This window comes from Triturus cristatus, chromosome 11, assembly GCF_964204655.1.
Source record: "Triturus cristatus chromosome 11, aTriCri1.1, whole genome shotgun sequence".
NCBI lineage: Eukaryota > Metazoa > Chordata > Amphibia > Caudata > Salamandridae > Triturus > Triturus cristatus.
The window spans coordinates 937,326,436-937,350,742 of record NC_140594.1 but is presented as its reverse complement, the minus strand read 5'-3'; the positions used below and the strand labels follow the sequence as shown (position 1 = coordinate 937,350,742).

The 24,307-nt window shown below is 40.5% G+C and overlaps 1 long non-coding RNA gene across 1 annotated transcript in view; it reads right to left on the bottom strand.

Annotated features, from left to right (window-relative positions):
* Nucleotides 1-24,307, bottom strand: part of LOC146785695 (uncharacterized) — an 86,455-nt gene that overhangs the window by 18,698 nt on the left and 43,450 nt on the right. Inside the window, exons 33-50 of the long non-coding RNA XR_014970762.1 lie at nt 23,779-23,931; nt 22,409-22,561; nt 21,037-21,157; nt 19,664-19,785; nt 18,297-18,448; nt 16,924-17,045; nt 15,556-15,708; nt 14,181-14,304; nt 12,811-12,963; nt 11,443-11,595; nt 10,073-10,225; nt 8,705-8,857; nt 7,332-7,453; nt 5,964-6,116; nt 4,591-4,712; nt 3,223-3,375; nt 1,848-1,971; nt 479-630 (exon numbers count right to left, since the gene is read on the bottom strand). This is a non-coding gene — a long non-coding RNA (uncharacterized LOC146785695). The remainder of the gene's footprint in view (nt 1-478; nt 631-1,847; nt 1,972-3,222; nt 3,376-4,590; nt 4,713-5,963; nt 6,117-7,331; nt 7,454-8,704; nt 8,858-10,072; nt 10,226-11,442; nt 11,596-12,810; nt 12,964-14,180; nt 14,305-15,555; nt 15,709-16,923; nt 17,046-18,296; nt 18,449-19,663; nt 19,786-21,036; nt 21,158-22,408; nt 22,562-23,778; nt 23,932-24,307) is intronic.

The window sequence follows — 24,307 nt, the reverse complement described above, 5'->3', positions numbered from 1 at the left end:
TTACTATCTGTATTCATGACTACAAGGCAAGTAGGAGGGGGAATGGTAAAGGACTCTGAACCACTCAAAGCACTGGGGCCTTTTTGAAAGTCGGATGGAGATACATAAACAGAATATCCTTAACAATCCATCTTGAGTATCAGAGTCCAACATACGGAGTGCAGGAGAAGAGGTGAAATGAGCTTCCTTCCGTGAGAATGTAACACGCTCGTTCTGAAATGAGGTAGTACATTTCAGCCTCAAAGGCAGCAATTTGCTCGAATGGAACATTGCTAGTTCCAGGATCTAAAGCAGGCTTTAGTAACGTTGGAGACAGCCGGGCTTTTATGAATTATTATGACCAACACAATGTGATCCATATTACTTTCAGCTTGACAGAAATTCTATTCAGGCACAGTCTCCCACTACAAGCTAGTGAGGACATGCTGATGCTGTGAACTTTTTAATGCCTAAAGGAATGATTGGGAGTTTTACTTACCATATAAATTGGTAAAATGATGCCGTATGCCGGAAGACTTCCTTTTTTTTTTCCTTCAGTCTCGGCAATTCAGAGAAACTGTTGTGAAACACTGCCACCGGTGGTCATTCAGTATAATCAGCAGATGGAAAAGTCCACTGTTGGCACATTTTCTATAAGCAATACAAAAAAATCTTGATTTTTATAATGGGTAAACAGATCAATACTATGGAGTCTTTTATTGTGTAAATCAACAGCTCATTAGAAAATCAAATCTCAATTTTAGCTTTTTATCCTCGCATACTTCTCTGCATCCCTTGCCTCATTTGCTAAAACTCTCTAAACAACTGTAGCGCGTACATTAGGACATAGATCAATAGATGTTTTTGCCAGCCAAGTGGCAGTGAACCATTCTCACTTCTTTTGTTTTAGGATATGGTACACCAGTAGCAATTAAGCCAGCTGATAAGTTGAGAGTAAGGGTTATGCCACAGTTCATGGGAATAATAAAAACTATGAATAGCATAATGACCATCTCCATTTTAGCCAATTCCCACCACTTCAGAAATGGTGAAGATGACTCTTATCCTCAAACGTACGTTGATACAAAACGAGAAGTCTCAAAAACTTTCCTAATTTCTTTCATCTTAGTTTTCAGTTGGACATCCTGTCCACCCTGCTACTCATTTAGTTACCAACATCAATGTATCCGACTGCTTGTTAGCCAACAGAGTGGCCCTCATGTCCGACAACATCTTGCTTTAGCTTTATGATGTCAGCTTGCTAGGCAACAGAGTGGCCCTCATGTCAGACAACATCTGATTAGCTTTATGATGTCAGCGCACCACTGGACCAATTGTCCTTGTGGCAGCTGACCACACAGGAGGATGAGATCAGAAGTTATGCAGTAGGTTACTATCTGTATTCATGACTACAAGGCAAGTAGGAGGGGGAATGGTAAAGGACTCTGAACCACTCAAAGCACTGGGGCCTTTTTGAAAGTCGGATGGCGATACATAAACAGATTATCCTTAACAATCCATCTTGAGTATCAGAGTCCAACATAGGGAGTGCAGGAGAAGAGGTGAAATGAGCTTCCTTCCGTGAGAATGTAACACGCTCGTTCTGAAATGAGGTAGTACATTTCAGCCTCAAAGGCAGCAATTTGCTCGAATGGAACATTGCTAGTTCCAGGATCTAAAGCAGGCTTTAGTAGCGTTGGAGACAGCCGGGCTTTTATGAATTATTATGACCAACACAATGTGATCCATATTACTTTCAGCTTGACAGAAATTCTATTCAGGCACAGTCTCCCACTACAAGCTAGTGAGGACATGCTGATGCTGTGAACTTTTTAATGCCTAAAGGAATGATTGGGAGTTTTACTTACCATATAAATTGGTAAAATGATGCCGTATGCCGGAAGACTTCCTTTTTTTTTTTTTTCCTTCAGTCTCGGCAATTCAGAGAAACTCGGTTGTGAAACACTGCCACCGGTGGTCATTCAGTATAATCTGCAGATGGAAAAGTCCACTGTTAGCACATTTTCTATAAGCGATAGAAAAAAATCTTGATTTTTATAAAGGGTAAACAGATCAATACCATGGAGTCTTTTATTGTGTAAATCAACAGCTCATTAGAAAATCAAATCTCAATTTTAGCTTTTTATCCTCGCATACTTCTCTGCATCCCTTGCCTCATTTGCTAAAACTCTCTAAACAACTGTAGCGCGTACATTAGGACATAGATCAATAGATGTTTTTGCCAGCCAAGTGGCAGTGAACCATTCTCACTTCTTTTGTTTTAGGATATGGTACACCAGTAGCAATTAAGCCAGCTGATAAGTTGAGAGTAAGGGTTATGCCACAGTTCATGGGAATAATAAAAACTATGAATAGCATAATGACCATCTCCATTTTAGCCAATTCCCACCACTTCAGAAATGGTGAAGATGACTCTTATCCTCAAACGTACGTTGATACAAAACGAGAAGTCTCAAAAACTTTCCTAATTTCTTTCATCTTAGTTTTCAGTTGGACATCCTGTCCACCCTGCTACTCATTTAGTTACCAACATCAATGTATCCGACTGCTTGTTAGCCAACAGAGTGGCCCTCATGTCCGACAACATCTTGCTTTAGCTTTATGATGTCAGCTTGCTAGGCAACAGAGTGGCCCTCATGTCAGACAACATCTGATTAGCTTTATGATGTCAGCGCACCACTGGACCAATTGTCCTTGTGGCAGCTGACCACACAGGAGGATGAGATCAGAAGTTATGCAGTAGGTTACTATCTGTATTCATGACTACAAGGCAAGTAGGAGGGGGAATGGTAAAGGACTCTGAACCACTCAAAGCACTGGGGCCTTTTTGAAAGTCGGATGGCGATACATAAACAGATTATCCTTAACAATCCATCTTGAGTATCAGAGTCCAACATAGGGAGTGCAGGAGAAGAGGTGAAATGAGCTTCCTTCCGTGAGAATGTAACACGCTCGTTCTGAAATGAGGTAGTACATTTCAGCCTCAAAGGCAGCAATTTGCTCGAATGGAACATTGCTAGTTCCAGGATCTAAAGCAGGCTTTAGTAGCGTTGGAGACAGCCGGGCTTTTATGAATTATTATGACCAACACAATGTGATCCATATTACTTTCAGCTTGACAGAAATTCTATTCAGGCACAGTCTCCCACTACAAGCTAGTGAGGACATGCTGATGCTGTGAACTTTTTAATGCCTAAAGGAATGATTGGGAGTTTTACTTACCATATAAATTGGTAAAATGATGCCGTATGCCGGAAGACTTCCTTTTTTTTTTTCCTTCAGTCTCGGCAATTCAGAGAAACTGTTGTGAAACACTGCCACCGGTGGTCATTCAGTATAATCAGCAGATGGAAAAGTCCACTGTTGGCACATTTTCTATAAGCAATACAAAAAAATCTTGATTTTTATAATGGGTAAACAGATCAATACTATGGAGTCTTTTATTGTGTAAATCAACAGCTCATTAGAAAATCAAATCTCAATTTTAGCTTTTTATCCTCGCATACTTCTCTGCATCCCTTGCCTCATTTGCTAAAACTCTCTAAACAACTGTAGCGCGTACATTAGGACATAGATCAATAGATGTTTTTGCCAGCCGAGTGGCAGTGAACCATTCTCACTTCTTTTGTTTTAGGATATGGTACACCAGTAGCAATTAAGCCAGCTGATAAGTTGAGAGTAAGGGTTATGCCACAGTTCATGGGAATAATAAAAACTATGAATAGCATAATGACCATCTCCATTTTAGCCAATTCCCACCACTTCAGAAATGGTGAAGATGACTTATCCTCAAACGTACGTTGATACAAAACGACAAGTCTCAAAAACTTTCCTAATTTCTTTCATCTTAGTTTTCAGTTGGACATCCTGTCCACCCTGCTACTCATTTAGTTACCAACATCAATGTATCCTACTGCTTGTTAGCCAACAGAGTGGCCCTCATGTCCGACAACATCTTGCTTTAGCTTTATGATGTCAGCTTGCTAGGCAACAGAGTGGCCCTCATGTCAGACAACATCTGATTAGCTTTATGATGTCAGCGCACCACTGGACCAATTGTCCTTGTGGCAGCTGACCACACAGGAGGATGACATCAGAAGTTATGCAGTAGGTTACTATCTGTATTCATGACTACAAGGCAAGTAGGAGGGGGAATGGTAAAGGACTCTGAACCACTCAAAGCACTGGGGCCTTTTTGAAAGTCGGATGGAGATACATAAACAGATTATCCTTAACAATCCATCTTGAGTATCAGAGTCCAACATACGGAGTGCAGGAGAAGAGGTGAAATGAGCTTCCTTCCGTGAGAATGTAACACGCTCGTTCTGAAATGAGGTAGTACATTTCAGCCTCAAAGGCAGCAATTTGCTCGAATGGAACATTGCTAGTTCCAGGATCTAAAGCAGGCTTTAGTAACGTTGGAGACAGCCGGGCTTTTATGAATTATTATGACCAACACAATGTGATCCATATTACTTTCAGCTTGACAGAAATTCTATTCAGGCACAGTCTCCCACTACGAGCTAGTGAGGACATGCTGATGCTGTGAACTTTTTAATGCCTAAAGGAATGATTGGGAGTTTTACTTACCATATAAATTGGTAAAATGATGCCGTATGCCGGAAGACTTCAATTTTTTTTTTTTCTTCAGTCTCGGCAATTCAGAGAAACTCGGTTGTGAAACACTGCCACCGGTGGTCATTCAGTATAATCTGCAGATGGAAAAGTCCACTGTTAGCACATTTTCTATAAGCGATACAAAAAAATCTTGATTTTTATAAAGGGTAAACAGATCAATACTATGGAGTCTTTTATTGTGTAAATCAACAGCTCATTAGAAAATCAAATCTCAATTTTAGCTTTTTATCCTCGCATACTTCTCTGCATCCCTTGCCTCATTTGCTAAAACTCTCTAAACAACTGTAGCGCGTACATTATGACATAGATCAATAGATGTTTTTGCCAGCCAAGTGGCAGTGAACCATTCTCACTTCTTTTGTTTTAGGATATGGTACACCAGTAGCAATTAAGCCAGCTGATAAGTTGAGAGTAAGGGTTATGCCACAGTTCATGGGAATAATAAAAACTATGAATAGCATAATGACCATCTCCATTTTAGCCAATTCCCACCACTTCAGAAATGGTGAAGATGACTCTTATCCTCAAACGTACGTTGATACAAAATGAGAAGTCTCAAAAACTTTCCTAATTTCTTTCATCTTAGTTTTCAGTTGGACATCCTGTCCACCCTGCTACTCATTTAGTTACCAACATCAATGTATCCTACTGCTTGTTAGCCAACAGAGTGGCCCTCATGTCCGACAACATCTTGCTTTAGCTTTATGTTGTCAGCTTGCTAGGCAACAGAGTGGCCCTCATGTCAGACAACATCTGATTAGCTTTATGATGTCAGCGCACCACTGGACCAATTGTCCTTGTGGCAGCTGACCACACAGGAGGATGAGATCAGAAGTTATGCAGTAGGTTACTATCTGTATTCATGACTACAAGGCAAGTAGGAGGGGGAATGGTAAAGGACTCTGAACCACTCAAAGCACTGGGGCCTTTTTGAAAGTCGGATGGAGATACATAAACAGATTATCCTTAACAATCCATCTTGAGTATCAGAGTCCAACATAGGGAGTGCAGGAGAAGAGGTGAAATGAGCTTCCTTCCGTGAGAATGTAACACGCTCGTTCTGAAATGAGGTAGTACATTTCAGCCTCAAAGGCAGCAATTTGCTCGAATGGAACATTGCTAGTTCCAGGATCTAAAGCAGGCTTTAGTAACGTTGGAGACAGCCGGGCTTTTATGAATTATTATGACCAACACAATGTGATCCATATTACTTTCAGCTTGACAGAAATTCTATTCAGGCACAGTCTCCCACTACAAGCTAGTGAGGACATGCTGATGCTGTGAACTTTTTAATGCCTAAAGGAATGATTGGGAGTTTTACTTACCATATAAATTGGTAAAATGATGCCGTATGCCGGAAGACTTCCTTTTTTTTTTTCCTTCAGTCTCGGCAATTCAGAGAAACTGTTGTGAAACACTGCCACCGGTGGTCATTCAGTATAATCAGCAGATGGAAAAGTCCACTGTTGGCACATTTTCTATAAGCAATACAAAAAAATCTTGATTTTTATAATGGGTAAACAGATCAATACTATGGAGTCTTTTATTGTGTAAATCAACAGCTCATTAGAAAATCAAATCTCAATTTTAGCTTTTTATCCTCGCATACTTCTCTGCATCCCTTGCCTCATTTGCTAAAACTCTCTAAACAACTGTAGCGCGTACATTAGGACATAGATCAATAGATGTTTTTGCCAGCCGAGTGGCAGTGAACCATTCTCACTTCTTTTGTTTTAGGATATGGCACACCAGTAGCAATTAAGCCAGCTGATAAGTTGAGAGTAAGGGTTATGCCACAGTTCATGGGAATAATAAAAACTATGAATAGCATAATGACCATCTCCATTTTAGCCAATTCCCACCACTTCAGAAATGGTGAAGATGACTTATCCTCAAACGTACGTTGATACAAAACGACAAGTCTCAAAAACTTTCCTAATTTCTTTCATCTTAGTTTTCAGTTGGACATCCTGTCCACCCTGCTACTCATTTAGTTACCAACATCAATGTATCCTACTGCTTGTTAGCCAACAGAGTGGCCCTCATGTCCGACAACATCTTGCTTTAGCTTTATGATGTCAGCTTGCTAGGCAACAGAGTGGCCCTCATGTCAGACAACATCTGATTAGCTTTATGATGTCAGCGCACCACTGGACCAATTGTCCTTGTGGCAGCTGACCACACAGGAGGATGACATCAGAAGTTATGCAGTAGGTTACTATCTGTATTCATGACTACAAGGCAAGTAGGAGGGGGAATGGTAAAGGACTCTGAACCACTCAAAGCACTGGGGCCTTTTTGAAAGTCGGATGGAGATACATAAACAGATTATCCTTAACAATCCATCTTGAGTATCAGAGTCCAACATACGGAGTGCAGGAGAAGAGGTGAAATGAGCTTCCTTCCGTGAGAATGTAACACGCTCGTTCTGAAATGAGGTAGTACATTTCAGCCTCAAAGGCAGCAATTTGCTCGAATGGAACATTGCTAGTTCCAGGATCTAAAGCAGGCTTTAGTAACGTTGGAGACAGCCGGGCTTTTATGAATTATTATGACCAACACAATGTGATCCATATTACTTTCAGCTTGACAGAAATTCTATTCAGGCACAGTCTCCCACTACGAGCTAGTGAGGACATGCTGATGCTGTGAACTTTTTAATGCCTAAAGGAATGATTGGGAGTTTTACTTACCATATAAATTGGTAAAATGATGCCGTATGCCGGAAGACTTCAATTTTTTTTTTTTCTTCAGTCTCGGCAATTCAGAGAAACTCGGTTGTGAAACACTGCCACCGGTGGTCATTCAGTATAATCTGCAGATGGAAAAGTCCACTGTTAGCACATTTTCTATAAGCGATACAAAAAAATCTTGATTTTTATAAAGGGTAAACAGATCAATACTATGGAGTCTTTTATTGTGTAAATCAACAGCTCATTAGAAAATCAAATCTCAATTTTAGCTTTTTATCCTCGCATACTTCTCTGCATCCCTTGCCTCATTTGCTAAAACTCTCTAAACAACTGTAGCGCGTACATTATGACATAGATCAATAGATGTTTTTGCCAGCCAAGTGGCAGTGAACCATTCTCACTTCTTTTGTTTTAGGATATGGTACACCAGTAGCAATTAAGCCAGCTGATAAGTTGAGAGTAAGGGTTATGCCACAGTTCATGGGAATAATAAAAACTATGAATAGCATAATGACCATCTCCATTTTAGCCAATTCCCACCACTTCAGAAATGGTGAAGATGACTCTTATCCTCAAACGTACGTTGATACAAAATGAGAAGTCTCAAAAACTTTCCTAATTTCTTTCATCTTAGTTTTCAGTTGGACATCCTGTCCACCCTGCTACTCATTTAGTTACCAACATCAATGTATCCTACTGCTTGTTAGCCAACAGAGTGGCCCTCATGTCCGACAACATCTTGCTTTAGCTTTATGATGTCAGCTTGCTAGGCAACAGAGTGGCCCTCATGTCAGACAACATCTGATTAGCTTTATGATGTCAGCGCACCACTGGACCAATTGTCCTTGTGGCAGCTGACCACACAGGAGGATGAGATCAGAAGTTATGCAGTAGGTTACTATCTGTATTCATGACTACAAGGCAAGTAGGAGGGGGAATGGTAAAGGACTCTGAACCACTCAAAGCACTGGGGCCTTTTTGAAAGTCGGATGGAGATACATAAACAGATTATCCTTAACAATCCATCTTGAGTATCAGAGTCCAACATAGGGAGTGCAGGAGAAGAGGTGAAATGAGCTTCCTTCCGTGAGAATGTAACACGCTCGTTCTGAAATGAGGTAGTACATTTCAGCCTCAAAGGCAGCAATTTGCTCGAATGGAACATTGCTAGTTCCAGGATCTAAAGCAGGCTTTAGTAACGTTGGAGACAGCCGGGCTTTTATGAATTATTATGACCAACACAATGTGATCCATATTACTTTCAGCTTGACAGAAATTCTATTCAGGCACAGTCTCCCACTACAAGCTAGTGAGGACATGCTGATGCTGTGAACTTTTTAATGCCTAAAGGAATGATTGGGAGTTTTACTTACCATATAAATTGGTAAAATGATGCCGTATGCCGGAAGACTTCCTTTTTTTTTTTCCTTCAGTCTCGGCAATTCAGAGAAACTGTTGTGAAACACTGCCACCGGTGGTCATTCAGTATAATCAGCAGATGGAAAAGTCCACTGTTGGCACATTTTCTATAAGCAATACAAAAAAATCTTGATTTTTATAATGGGTAAACAGATCAATACTATGGAGTCTTTTATTGTGTAAATCAACAGCTCATTAGAAAATCAAATCTCAATTTTAGCTTTTTATCCTCGCATACTTCTCTGCATCCCTTGCCTCATTTGCTAAAACTCTCTAAACAACTGTAGCGCGTACATTAGGACATAGATCAATAGATGTTTTTGCCAGCCGAGTGGCAGTGAACCATTCTCACTTCTTTTGTTTTAGGATATGGTACACCAGTAGCAATTAAGCCAGCTGATAAGTTGAGAGTAAGGGTTATGCCACAGTTCATGGGAATAATAAAAACTATGAATAGCATAATGACCATCTCCATTTTAGCCAATTCCCACCACTTCAGAAATGGTGAAGATGACTTATCCTCAAACGTACGTTGATACAAAACGACAAGTCTCAAAAACTTTCCTAATTTCTTTCATCTTAGTTTTCAGTTGGACATCCTGTCCACCCTGCTACTCATTTAGTTACCAACATCAATGTATCCTACTGCTTGTTAGCCAACAGAGTGGCCCTCATGTCCGACAACATCTTGCTTTAGCTTTATGATGTCAGCTTGCTAGGCAACAGAGTGGCCCTCATGTCAGACAACATCTGATTAGCTTTATGATGTCAGCGCACCACTGGACCAATTGTCCTTGTGGCAGCTGACCACACAGGAGGATGACATCAGAAGTTATGCAGTAGGTTACTATCTGTATTCATGACTACAAGGCAAGTAGGAGGGGGAATGGTAAAGGACTCTGAACCACTCAAAGCACTGGGGCCTTTTTGAAAGTCGGATGGAGATACATAAACAGATTATCCTTAACAATCCATCTTGAGTATCAGAGTCCAACATACGGAGTGCAGGAGAAGAGGTGAAATGAGCTTCCTTCCGTGAGAATGTAACACGCTCGTTCTGAAATGAGGTAGTACATTTCAGCCTCAAAGGCAGCAATTTGCTCGAATGGAACATTGCTAGTTCCAGGATCTAAAGCAGGCTTTAGTAACGTTGGAGACAGCCGGGCTTTTATGAATTATTATGACCAACACAATGTGATCCATATTACTTTCAGCTTGACAGAAATTCTATTCAGGCACAGTCTCCCACTACAAGCTAGTGAGGACATGCTGATGCTGTGAACTTTTTAATGCCTAAAGGAATGATTGGGAGTTTTACTTACCATATAAATTGGTAAAATGATGCCGTATGCCGGAAGACTTCCTTTTTTTTTTTCCTTCAGTCTCGGCAATTCAGAGAAACTGTTGTGAAACACTGCCACCGGTGGTCATTCAGTATAATCAGCAGATGGAAAAGTCCACTGTTGGCACATTTTCTATAAGCAATACAAAAAAATCTTGATTTTTATAATGGGTAAACAGATCAATACTATGGAGTCTTTTATTGTGTAAATCAACAGCTCATTAGAAAATCAAATCTCAATTTTAGCTTTTTATCCTCGCATACTTCTCTGCATCCCTTGCCTCATTTGCTAAAACTCTCTAAACAACTGTAGCGCGTACATTAGGACATAGATCAATAGATGTTTTTGCCAGCCAAGTGGCAGTGAACCATTCTCACTTATTTTGTTTTAGGATATGGTACACCAGTAGCAATTAAGCCAGCTGATAAGTTGAGAGTAAGGGTTATGCCACAGTTCATGGGAATAATAAAAACTATGAATAGCATAATGACCATCTCCATTTTAGCCAATTCCCACCACTTCAGAAATGGTGAAGATGACTCTTATCCTCAAACGTACGTTGATACAAAACGAGAAGTCTCAAAAACTTTCCTAATTTCTTTCATCTTAGTTTTCAGTTGGACATCCTGTCCACCCTGCTACTCATTTAGTTACCAACATCAATGTATCCGACTGCTTGTTAGCCAACAGAGTGGCCCTCATGTCCGACAACATCTTGCTTTAGCTTTATGATGTCAGCTTGCTAGGCAACAGAGTGGCCCTCATGTCAGACAACATCTGATTAGCTTTATGATGTCAGCGCACCACTGGACCAATTGTCCTTGTGGCAGCTGACCACACAGGAGGATGAGATCAGAAGTTATGCAGTAGGTTACTATCTGTATTCATGACTACAAGGCAAGTAGGAGGGGGAATGGTAAAGGACTCTGAACCACTCAAAGCACTGGGGCCTTTTTGAAAGTCGGATGGCGATACATAAACAGATTATCCTTAACAATCCATCTTGAGTATCAGAGTCCAACATAGGGAGTGCAGGAGAAGAGGTGAAATGAGCTTCCTTCCGTGAGAATGTAACACGCTCGTTCTGAAATGAGGTAGTACATTTCAGCCTCAAAGGCAGCAATTTGCTCGAATGGAACATTGCTAGTTCCAGGATCTAAAGCAGGCTTTAGTAGCGTTGGAGACAGCCGGGCTTTTATGAATTATTATGACCAACACAATGTGATCCATATTACTTTCAGCTTGACAGAAATTCTATTCAGGCACAGTCTCCCACTACAAGCTAGTGAGGACATGCTGATGCTGTGAACTTTTTAATGCCTAAAGGAATGATTGGGAGTTTTACTTACCATATAAATTGGTAAAATGATGCCGTATGCCGGAAGACTTCCTTTTTTTTTTTCCTTCAGTCTCGGCAATTCAGAGAAACTGTTGTGAAACACTGCCACCGGTGGTCATTCAGTATAATCAGCAGATGGAAAAGTCCACTGTTGGCACATTTTCTATAAGCAATACAAAAAAATCTTGATTTTTATAATGGGTAAACAGATCAATACTATGGAGTCTTTTATTGTGTAAATCAACAGCTCATTAGAAAATCAAATCTCAATTTTAGCTTTTTATCCTCGCATACTTCTCTGCATCCCTTGCCTCATTTGCTAAAACTCTCTAAACAACTGTAGCGCGTACATTAGGACATAGATCAATAGATGTTTTTGCCAGCCGAGTGGCAGTGAACCATTCTCACTTCTTTTGTTTTAGGATATGGTACACCAGTAGCAATTAAGCCAGCTGATAAGTTGAGAGTAAGGGTTATGCCACAGTTCATGGGAATAATAAAAACTATGAATAGCATAATGACCATCTCCATTTTAGCCAATTCCCACCACTTCAGAAATGGTGAAGATGACTTATCCTCAAACGTACGTTGATACAAAACGACAAGTCTCAAAAACTTTCCTAATTTCTTTCATCTTAGTTTTCAGTTGGACATCCTGTCCACCCTGCTACTCATTTAGTTACCAACATCAATGTATCCTACTGCTTGTTAGCCAACAGAGTGGCCCTCATGTCCGACAACATCTTGCTTTAGCTTTATGATGTCAGCTTGCTAGGCAACAGAGTGGCCCTCATGTCAGACAACATCTGATTAGCTTTATGATGTCAGCGCACCACTGGACCAATTGTCCTTGTGGCAGCTGACCACACAGGAGGATGACATCAGAAGTTATGCAGTAGGTTACTATCTGTATTCATGACTACAAGGCAAGTAGGAGGGGGAATGGTAAAGGACTCTGAACCACTCAAAGCACTGGGGCCTTTTTGAAAGTCGGATGGAGATACATAAACAGATTATCCTTAACAATCCATCTTGAGTATCAGAGTCCAACATACGGAGTGCAGGAGAAGAGGTGAAATGAGCTTCCTTCCGTGAGAATGTAACACGCTCGTTCTGAAATGAGGTAGTACATTTCAGCCTCAAAGGCAGCAATTTGCTCGAATGGAACATTGCTAGTTCCAGGATCTAAAGCAGGCTTTAGTAACGTTGGAGACAGCCGGGCTTTTATGAATTATTATGACCAACACAATGTGATCCATATTACTTTCAGCTTGACAGAAATTCTATTCAGGCACAGTCTCCCACTACAAGCTAGTGAGGACATGCTGATGCTGTGAACTTTTTAATGCCTAAAGGAATGATTGGGAGTTTTACTTACCATATAAATTGGTAAAATGATGCCGTATGCCGGAAGACTTCCTTTTTTTTTTTCCTTCAGTCTCGGCAATTCAGAGAAACTGTTGTGAAACACTGCCACCGGTGGTCATTCAGTATAATCAGCAGATGGAAAAGTCCACTGTTGGCACATTTTCTATAAGCAATACAAAAAAATCTTGATTTTTATAATGGGTAAACAGATCAATACTATGGAGTCTTTTATTGTGTAAATCAACAGCTCATTAGAAAATCAAATCTCAATTTTAGCTTTTTATCCTCGCATACTTCTCTGCATCCCTTGCCTCATTTGCTAAAACTCTCTAAACAACTGTAGCGCGTACATTAGGACATAGATCAATAGATGTTTTTGCCAGCCAAGTGGCAGTGAACCATTCTCACTTCTTTTGTTTTAGGATATGGTACACCAGTAGCAATTAAGCCAGCTGATAAGTTGAGAGTAAGGGTTATGCCACAGTTCATGGGAATAATAAAAACTATGAATAGCATAATGACCATCTCCATTTTAGCCAATTCCCACCACTTCAGAAATGGTGAAGATGACTCTTATCCTCAAACGTACGTTGATACAAAACGACAAGTCTCAAAAACTTTCCTAATTTCTTTCATCTTAGTTTTCAGTTGGACATCCTGTCCACCCTGCTACTCATTTAGTTACCAACATCAATGTATCCGACTGCTTGTTAGCCAACAGAGTGGCCCTCATGTCCGACAACATCTTGCTTTAGCTTTATGATGTCAGCTTGCTAGGCAACAGAGTGGCCCTCATGTCAGACAACATCTGATTAGCTTTATGATGTCAGCGCACCACTGGACCAATTGTCCTTGTGGCAGCTGACCACACAGGAGGATGAGATCAGAAGTTATGCAGTAGGTTACTATCTGTATTCATGACTACAAGGCAAGTAGGAGGGGGAATGGTAAAGGACTCTGAACCACTCAAAGCACTGGGGCCTTTTTGAAAGTCGGATGGCGATACATAAACAGATTATCCTTAACAATCCATCTTGAGTATCAGAGTCCAACATAGGGAGTGCAGGAGAAGAGGTGAAATGAGCTTCCTTCCGTGAGAATGTAACACGCTCGTTCTGAAATGAGGTAGTACATTTCAGCCTCAAAGGCAGCAATTTGCTCGAATGGAACATTGCTAGTTCCAGGATCTAAAGCAGGCTTTAGTAGCGTTGGAGACAGCCGGGCTTTTATGAATTATTATGACCAACACAATGTGATCCATATTACTTTCAGCTTGACAGAAATTCTATTCAGGCACAGTCTCCCACTACAAGCTAGTGAGGACATGCTGATGCTGTGAACTTTTTAATGCCTAAAGGAATGATTGGGAGTTTTACTTACCATATAAATTGGTAAAATGATGCCGTATGCCGGAAGACTTCCTTTTTTTTTTTTTTCCTTCAGTCTCGGCAATTCAGAGAAACTCGGTTGTGAAACACTGCCACCGGTGGTCATTCAGTATAATCTGCAGATGGAAAAGTCCACTGTTAGCACATTTTCTATAAGCGATAGAAAAAAATCTTGATTTTTATAAAGGGTAAACAGATCAATACCATGGAGTCTTTTATTGTGTAAATCAACAGCTCATTAGAAAATCAAATCTCAATTTTAGCTTTTTATCCTCGCATACTTCTCTGCATCCCTTGCCTCATTTGCTAAAACTCTCTAAACAACTGTAGCGCGTACATTAGGACATAGATCAATAGATGTTTTTGCCAGCCAAGTGGCAGTGAACCATTCTCACTTCTTTTGTTTTAGGATATGGTACACCAGTAGCAATTAAGCCAGCTGATAAGTTGAGAGTAAGGGTTATGCCACAGTTCATGGGAATAATAAAAACTATGAATAGCATAATGACCATCTCCATTTTAGCCAATTCCCACCACTTCAGAAATGGTGAAGATGACTCTTATCCTCAAACGTACGTTGATACAAAACGAGAAGTCTCAAAAACTTTCCTAATTTCTTTCATCTTAGTTTTCAGTTGGACATCCTGTCCACCCTGCTACTCATTTAGTTACCAACATCAATGTATCCGACTGCTTGTTAGCCAACAGAGTGGCCCTCATGTCCGACAACATCTTGCTTTAGCTTTATGATGTCAGCTTGCTAGGCAACAGAGTGGCCCTCATGTCAGACAACATCTGATTAGCTTTATGATGTCAGCGCACCACTGGACCAATTGTCCTTGTGGCAGCTGACCACACAGGAGGATGAGATCAGAAGTTATGCAGTAGGTTACTATCTGTATTCATGACTACAAGGCAAGTAGGAGGGGGAATGGTAAAGGACTCTGAACCACTCAAAGCACTGGGGCCTTTTTGAAAGTCGGATGGCGATACATAAACAGATTATCCTTAACAATCCATCTTGAGTATCAGAGTCCAACATAGGGAGTGCAGGAGAAGAGGTGAAATGAGCTTCCTTCCGTGAGAATGTAACACGCTCGTTCTGAAATGAGGTAGTACATTTCAGCCTCAAAGGCAGCAATTTGCTCGAATGGAACATTGCTAGTTCCAGGATCTAAAGCAGGCTTTAGTAACGTTGGAGACAGCCGGGCTTTTATGAATTATTATGACCAACACAATGTGATCCATATTACTTTCAGCTTGACAGAAATTCTATTCAGGCACAGTCTCCCACTACAAGCTAGTGAGGACATGCTGATGCTGTGAACTTTTTAATGCCTAAAGGAATGATTGGGAGTTTTACTTACCATATAAATTGGTAAAATGATGCCGTATGCCGGAAGACTTCCTTTTTTTTTTTCCTTCAGTCTCGGCAATTCAGAGAAACTGTTGTGAAACACTGCCACCGGTGGTCATTCAGTATAATCAGCAGATGGAAAAGTCCACTGTTGGCACATTTTCTATAAGCAATACAAAAAAATCTTGATTTTTATAATGGGTAAACAGATCAATACTATGGAGTCTTTTATTGTGTAAATCAACAGCTCATTAGAAAATCAAATCTCAATTTTAGCTTTTTATCCTCGCATACTTCTCTGCATCCCTTGCCTCATTTGCTAAAACTCTCTAAACAACTGTAGCGCGTACATTAGGACATAGATCAATAGATGTTTTTGCCAGCCGAGTGGCAGTGAACCATTCTCACTTCTTTTGTTTTAGGATATGGTACACCAGTAGCAATTAAGCCAGCTGATAAGTTGAGAGTAAGGGTTATGCCACAGTTCATGGGAATAATAAAAACTATGAATAGCATAATGACCATCTCCATTTTAGCCAATTCCCACCACTTCAGAAATGGTGAAGATGACTTATCCTCAAACGTACGTTGATACAAAACGACAAGTCTCAAAAACTTTCCTAATTTCTTTCATCTTAGTTTTCAGTTGGACATCCTGTCCACCCTGCTACTCATTTAGTTACCAACATCAATGTATCCTACTGCTTGTTAGCCAACAGAGTGGCCCTCATGTCCGACAACATCTTGCTTTAGCTTTATGATGTCAGCTTGCTAGGCAACAGAGTGGCCCTCATGTCAGACAACATCTGATTAGCTTTATGATGTCAGCGCACCACTGGACCAATTGTCCTTGTGGCAGCTGACCACACAGGAGGATGACATCAGAAGTTATGCAGTAGGTTACTATCTGTATTCATGACTACAAGGCAAGTAGGAGGGGGAATGGTAAAGGACTCTGAACCACTCAAAGCACTGGGGCCTTTTTGAAAGTCGGATGGAGATACATAAACAGATTATCCTTAACAATCCATCTTGAGTATCAGAGTCCAACATACGGAGTGCAGGAGAAGAGGTGAAATGAGCTTCCTTCCGTGAGAATGTAACACGCTCGTTCTGAAATGAGGTAGTACATTTCAGCCTCAAAGGCAGCAATTTGCTCGAATGGAACATTGCTAGTTCCAGGATCTAAAGCAGGCTTTAGTAACGTTGGAGACAGCCGGGCTTTTATGAATTATTATGACCAACACAATGTGATCCATATTACTTTCAGCTTGACAGAAATTCTATTCAGGCACAGTCTCCCACTACGAGCTAGTGAGGACATGCTGATGCTGTGAACTTTTTAATGCCTAAAGGAATGATTGGGAGTTTTACTTACCATATAAATTGGTAAAATGATGCCGTATGCCGGAAGACTTCAATTTTTTTTTTTTCTTCAGTCTCGGCAATTCAGAGAAACTCGGTTGTGAAACACTGCCACCGGTGGTCATTCAGTATAATCTGCAGATGGAAAAGTCCACTGTTAGCACATTTTCTATAAGCGATACAAAAAAATCTTGATTTTTATAAAGGGTAAACAGATCAATACCATGGAGTCTTTTATTGTGTAAATCAACAGCTCATTAGAAAATCAAATCTCAATTTTAGCTTTTTATCCTCGCATACTTCTCTGCATCCCTTGCCTCATTTGCTAAAACTCTCTAAACAACTGTAGCGCGTACATTAGGACATAGATCAATAGATGTTTTTGCCAGCCAAGTGGCAGTGAACCATTCTCACTTCTTTTGTTTTAGGATATGGTACACCAGTAGCAATTAAGCCAGCTGATAAGTTGAGAGTAAGGGTTATGCCACAGTTCATGGGAATAATAAAAACTATGAATAGCATAATGACCATCTCCATTTTAGCCAATTCCCACCACTTCAGAAATGGTGAAGATGACTCTTATCCTCAAACGTACGTTGATACAAAACGAGAAGTCTCAAAAACTTTCCTAATTTCTTTCATCTTAGTTTTCAGTTGGACATCCTGTCCACCCTGCTACTCATTTAGTTACCAACATCAATGTATCCGACTGCTTGTTAGCCAACAGAGTGGCCCTCATGTCCGACAACATCTTGCTTTAGCTTTATGATGTCAGCTTGCTAGGCAACAGAGTGGCCCTCATGTCAGACAACATCTGATTAGCTTTATGATGTCAGCGCACCACTGGACCAATTGTCCTTGTGGCAGCTGACCACACAGGAGGATGAGATCAGAAGTTATGCAGTAGGTTACTATCTGTATTCATGACTACAAGGCAAGTAGGAGGGGGAATGGTAAAGGACTCTGAACCACTCAAAGCACTGGGGCCTTTTTGAAAGTCGGATGGCGATACATAAACAGATTATCCTTAACAATCCATCTTGAGTATCAGAGTCCAACATAGGGAGTGCAGGAGAAGAGGTGAAATGAGCTTCCTTCCGTGAGAATGTAACACGCTCGTTCTGAAATGAGGTAGTACATTTCAGCCTCAAAGGCAGCAATTTGCTCGAATGGAACATTGCTAGTTCCAGGATCTAAAGCAGGCTTTAGTAACGTTGGAGACAGCCGGGCTTTTATGAATTATTATGACCAACACAATGTGATCCATATTACTTTCAGCTTGACAGAAATTCTATTCAGGCACAGTCTCCCACTACAAGCTAGTGAGGACATGCTGATGCTGTGAACTTTTTAATGCCTAAAGGAATGATTGGGAGTTTTACTTACCATATAAATTGGTAAAATGATGCCGTATGCCGGAAGACTTCCTTTTTTTTTTCCTTCAGTCTCGGCAATTCAGAGAAACTGTTGTGAAACACTGCCACCGGTGGTCATTCAGTATAATCAGCAGATGGAAAAGTCCACTGTTGGCACATTTTCTATAAGCAATACAAAAAAATCTTGATTTTTATAATGGGTAAACAGATCAATACTATGGAGTCTTTTATTGTGTAAATCAACAGCTCATTAGAAAATCAAATCTCAATTTTAGCTTTTTATCCTCGCATACTTCTCTGCATCCCTTGCCTCATTTGCTAAAACTCTCTAAACAACTGTAGCGCGTACATTAGGACATAGATCAATAGATGTTTTTGCCAGCCGAGTGGCAGTGAACCATTCTCACTTCTTTTGTTTTAGGATATGGTACACCAGTAGCAATTAAGCCAGCTGATAAGTTGAGAGTAAGGGTTATGCCACAGTTCATGGGAATAATAAAAACTATGAATAGCATAATGACCATCTCCATTTTAGCCAATTCCCACCACTTCAGAAATGGTGAAGATGACTTATCCTCAAACGTACGTTGATACAAAACGACAAGTCTCAAAAACTTTCCTAATTTCTTTCATCTTAGTTTTCAGTTGGACATCCTGTCCACCCTGCTACTCATTTAGTTACCAACATCAATGTATCCTACTGCTTGTTAGCCAACAGAGTGGCCCTCATGTCCGACAACATCTTGCTTTAGCTTTATGATGTCAGCTTGCTAGGCAACAGAGTGGCCCTCATGTCAGACAACATCTGATTAGCTTTATGATGTCAGCGCACCACTGGACCAATTGTCCTTGTGGCAGCTGACCACACAGGAGGATGACATCAGAAGTTATGCAGTAGGTTACTATCTGTATTCATGACTACAAGGCAAGTAGGAGGGGGAATGGTAAAGGACTCTGAACCACTCAAAGCACTGGGGCCTTTTTGAAAGTCGGATGGAGATACATAAACAGATTATCCTTAACAATCCATCTTGAGTATCAGAGTCCAACATACGGAGTGCAGGAGAAGAGGTGAAATGAGCTTCCTTCCGTGAGAATGTAACACGCTCGTTCTGAAATGAGGTAGTACATTTCAGCCTCAAAGGCAGCAATTTGCTCGAATGGAACATTGCTAGTTCCAGGATCTAAAGCAGGCTTTAGTAACGTTGGAGACAGCCGGGCTTTTATGAATTATTATGACCAACACAATGTGATCCATATTACTTTCAGCTTGACAGAAATTCTATTCAGGCACAGTCTCCCACTACGAGCTAGTGAGGACATGCTGATGCTGTGAACTTTTTAATGCCTAAAGGAATGATTGGGAGTTTTACTTACCATATAAATTGGTAAAATGATGCCGTATGCCGGAAGACTTCAATTTTTTTTTTTTCTTCAGTCTCGGCAATTCAGAGAAACTCGGTTGTGAAACACTGCCACCGGTGGTCATTCAGTATAATCTGCAGATGGAAAAGTCCACTGTTAGCACATTTTCTATAAGCGATACAAAAAAATCTTGATTTTTATAAAGGGTAAACAGATCAATACTATGGAGTCTTTTATTGTGTAAATCAACAGCTCATTAGAAAATCAAATCTCAATTTTAGCTTTTTATCCTCGCATACTTCTCTGCATCCCTTGCCTCATTTGCTAAAACTCTCTAAACAACTGTAGCGCGTACATTATGACATAGATCAATAGATGTTTTTGCCAGCCAAGTGGCAGTGAACCATTCTCACTTCTTTTGTTTTAGGATATGGTACACCAGTAGCAATTAAGCCAGCTGATAAGTTGAGAGTAAGGGTTATGCCACAGTTCATGGGAATAATAAAAACTATGAATAGCATAATGACCATCTCCATTTTAGCCAATTCCCACCACTTCAGAAATGGTGAAGATGACTCTTATCCTCAAACGTACGTTGATACAAAATGAGAAGTCTCAAAAACTTTCCTAATTTCTTTCATCTTAGTTTTCAGTTGGACATCCTGTCCACCCTGCTACTCATTTAGTTACCAACATCAATGTATCCTACTGCTTGTTAGCCAACAGAGTGGCCCTCATGTCCGACAACATCTTGCTTTAGCTTTATGTTGTCAGCTTGCTAGGCAACAGAGTGGCCCTCATGTCAGACAACATCTGATTAGCTTTATGATGTCAGCGCACCACTGGACCAATTGTCCTTGTGGCAGCTGACCACACAGGAGGATGAGATCAGAAGTTATGCAGTAGGTTACTATCTGTATTCATGACTACAAGGCAAGTAGGAGGGGGAATGGTAAAGGACTCTGAACCACTCAAAGCACTGGGGCCTTTTTGAAAGTCGGATGGAGATACATAAACAGATTATCCTTAACAATCCATCTTGAGTATCAGAGTCCAACATAGGGAGTGCAGGAGAAGAGGTGAAATGAGCTTCCTTCCGTGAGAATGTAACACGCTCGTTCTGAAATGAGGTAGTACATTTCAGCCTCAAAGGCAGCAATTTGCTCGAATGGAACATTGCTAGTTCCAGGATCTAAAGCAGGCTTTAGTAACGTTGGAGACAGCCGGGCTTTTATGAATTATTATGACCAACACAATGTGATCCATATTACTTTCAGCTTGACAGAAATTCTATTCAGGCACAGTCTCCCACTACAAGCTAGTGAGGACATGCTGATGCTGTGAACTTTTTAATGCCTAAAGGAATGATTGGGAGTTTTACTTACCATATAAATTGGTAAAATGATGCCGTATGCCGGAAGACTTCCTTTTTTTTTTTTCTTCAGTCTCGGCAATTCAGAGAAACTCGGTTGTGAAACACTGCCACCGGTGGTCATTCAGTATAATCTGCAGATGGAAAAGTCCACTGTTAGCACATTTTCTATAAGCGATACAAAAAAATCTTGATTTTTATAAAGGGTAAACAGATCAATACTATGGAGTCTTTTATTGTGTAAATCAACAGCTCATTAGAAAATCAAATCTCAATTTTAGCTTTTTATCCTCGCATACTTCTCTGCATCCGTTGCCTCATTTGCTAAAACTCTCTAAACAACTGTAGCGCGTACATTATGACATAGATCAATAGATGTTTTTGCCAGCCAAGTGGCAGTGAACCATTCTCACTTCTTTTGTTTTAGGATATGGTACACCAGTAGCAATTAAGCCAGCTGATAAGTTGAGAGTAAGGGTTATGCCACAGTTCATGGGAATAATAAAAACTATGAATAGCATAATGACCATCTCCATTTTAGCCAATTCCCACCACTTCAGAAATGGTGAAGATGACTCTTATCCTCAAACGTACGTTGATACAAAATGAGAAGTCTCAAAAACTTTCCTAATTTCTTTCATCTTAGTTTTCAGTTGGACATCCTGTCCACCCTGCTACTCATTTAGTTACCAACATCAATGTATCCTACTGCTTGTTAGCCAACAGAGTGGCCCTCATGTCCGACAACATCTTGCTTTAGCTTTATGATGTCAGCTTGCTAGGCAACAGAGTGGCCCTCATGTCAGACAACATCTGATTAGCTTTATGATGTCAGCGCACCACTGGACCAATTGTCCTTGTGGCAGCTGACCACACAGGAGGATGAGATCAGAAGTTATGCAGTAGGTTACTATCTGTATTCATGACTACAAGGCAAGTAGGAGGGGGAATGGTAAAGGACTCTGAACCACTCAAAGCACTGGGGCCTTTTTGAAAGTCGGATGGAGATACATAAACAGATTATCCTTAACAATCCATCTTGAGTATCAGAGTCCAACATAGGGAGTGCAGGAGAAGAGGTGAAATGAGCTTCCTTCCGTGAGAATGTAACACGCTCGTTCTGAAATGAGGTAGTACATTTCAGCCTCAAAGGCAGCAATTTGCTCGAATGGAACATTGCTAGTTCCAGGATCTAAAGCAGGCTTTAGTAGCGTTGGAGACAGCCGGGCTTTTATGAATTATTATGACCAACACAATGTGATCCATATTACTTTCAGCTTGACAGAAATTCTATTCAGGCACAGTCTCCCACTACAAGCTAGTGAGGACATGCTGATGCTGTGAACTTTTTAATGCCTAAAGGAATGATTGGGAGTTTTACTTACCATATAAATTGGTAAAATGATGCCGTATGCCGGAAGACTTCCTTTTTTTTTTTCCTTCAGTCTCGGCAATTCAGAGAAACTGTTGTGAAACACTGCCACCGGTGGTCATTCAGTATAATCAGCAGATGGAAAAGTCCACTGTTGGCACATTTTCTATAAGCGATACAAAAAAATCTTGATTTTTATAATGGGTAAACAGATCAATACTATGGAGTCTTTTATTGTGTAAATCAACAGCTCATTAGAAAATCAAATCTCAATTTTAGCTTTTTATCCTCGCATACTTCTCTGCATCCCTTGCCTCATTTGCTAAAACTCTCTAAACAACTGTAGCGCGTACATTAGGACATAGATCAATAGATGTTTTTGCCAGCCAAGTGGCAGTGAACCATTCTCACTTCTTTTGTTTTAGGATATGGTACACCAGTAGCAATTAAGCCAGCTGATAAGTTGAGAGTAAGGGTTATGCCACAGTTCATGGGAATAATAAAAACTATGAATAGCATAATGACCATCTCCATTTTAGCCAATTCCCACCACTTCAGAAATGGTGAAGATGACTCTTATCCTCAAACGTACGTTGATACAAAACGACAAGTCTCAAAAACTTTCCTAATTTCTTTCATCTTAGTTTTCAGTTGGACATCCTGTCCACCCTGCTACTCATTTAGTTACCAACATCAATGTATCCTACTGCTTGTTAGCCAACAGAGTGGCCCTCATGTCCGACAACATCTTGCTTTAGCTTTATGATGTCAGCTTGCTAGGCAACAGAGTGGCCCTCATGTCAGACAACATCTGATTAGCTTTATGATGTCAGCGCACCACTGGACCAATTGTCCTTGTGGCAGCTGACCACACAGGAGGATGACATCAGAAGTTATGCAGTAGGTTACTATCTGTATTCATGACTACAAGGCAAGTAGGAGGGGGAATGGTAAAGGACTCTGAACCACTCAAAGCACTGGGGCCTTTTTGAAAGTCGGATGGAGATACATAAACAGATTATCCTTAACAATCCATCTTGAGTATCAGAGTCCAACATACGGAGTGCAGGAGAAGAGGTGAAATGAGCTTCCTTCCGTGAGAATGTAACACGCTCGTTCTGAAATGAGGTAGTACATTTCAGCCTCAAAGGCAGCAATTTGCTCGAATGGAACATTGCTAGTTCCAGGACCTAAAGCAGGCTTTAGTAACGTTGGAGACAGCCGGGCTTTTATGAATTATTATGACCAACACAATGTGATCCATATTACTTTCAGCTTGACAGAAATTCTATTCAGGCACAGTCTCCCACTACAAGCTAGTGAGGACATGCTGATGCTGTGAACTTTTTAATGCCTAAAGGAATGATTGGGAGTTTTACTTACCATATAAATTGGTAAAATGATGCCGTATGCCGGAAGACTTCCTTTTTTTTTTTCCTTCAGTCTCGGCAATTCAGAGAAACTGTTGTGAAACACTGCCACCGGTGGTCATTCAGTATAATCAGCAGATGGAAAAGTCCACTGTTGGCACATTTTCTATAAGCAATACAAAAAAATCTTGATTTTTATAATGGGTAAACAGATCAATACTATGGAGTCTTTTATTGTGTAAATCAACAGCTCATTAGAAAATCAAATCTCAATTTTAGCTTTTTATCCTCGCATACTTCTCTGCATCCCTTGCCTCATTTGCTAAAACTCTCTAAACAACTGTAGCGCGTACATTAGGACATAGATCAATAGATGTTTTTGCCAGCCTAGTGGCAGTGAACCATTCTCACTTCTTTTGTTTTAGGATATGGTACACCAGTAGCAATTAAGCCAGCTGATAAGTTGAGAGTAAGGGTTATGCCACAGTTCATGGGAATAATAAAAACTATGAATAGCATAATGACCATCTCCATTTTAGCCA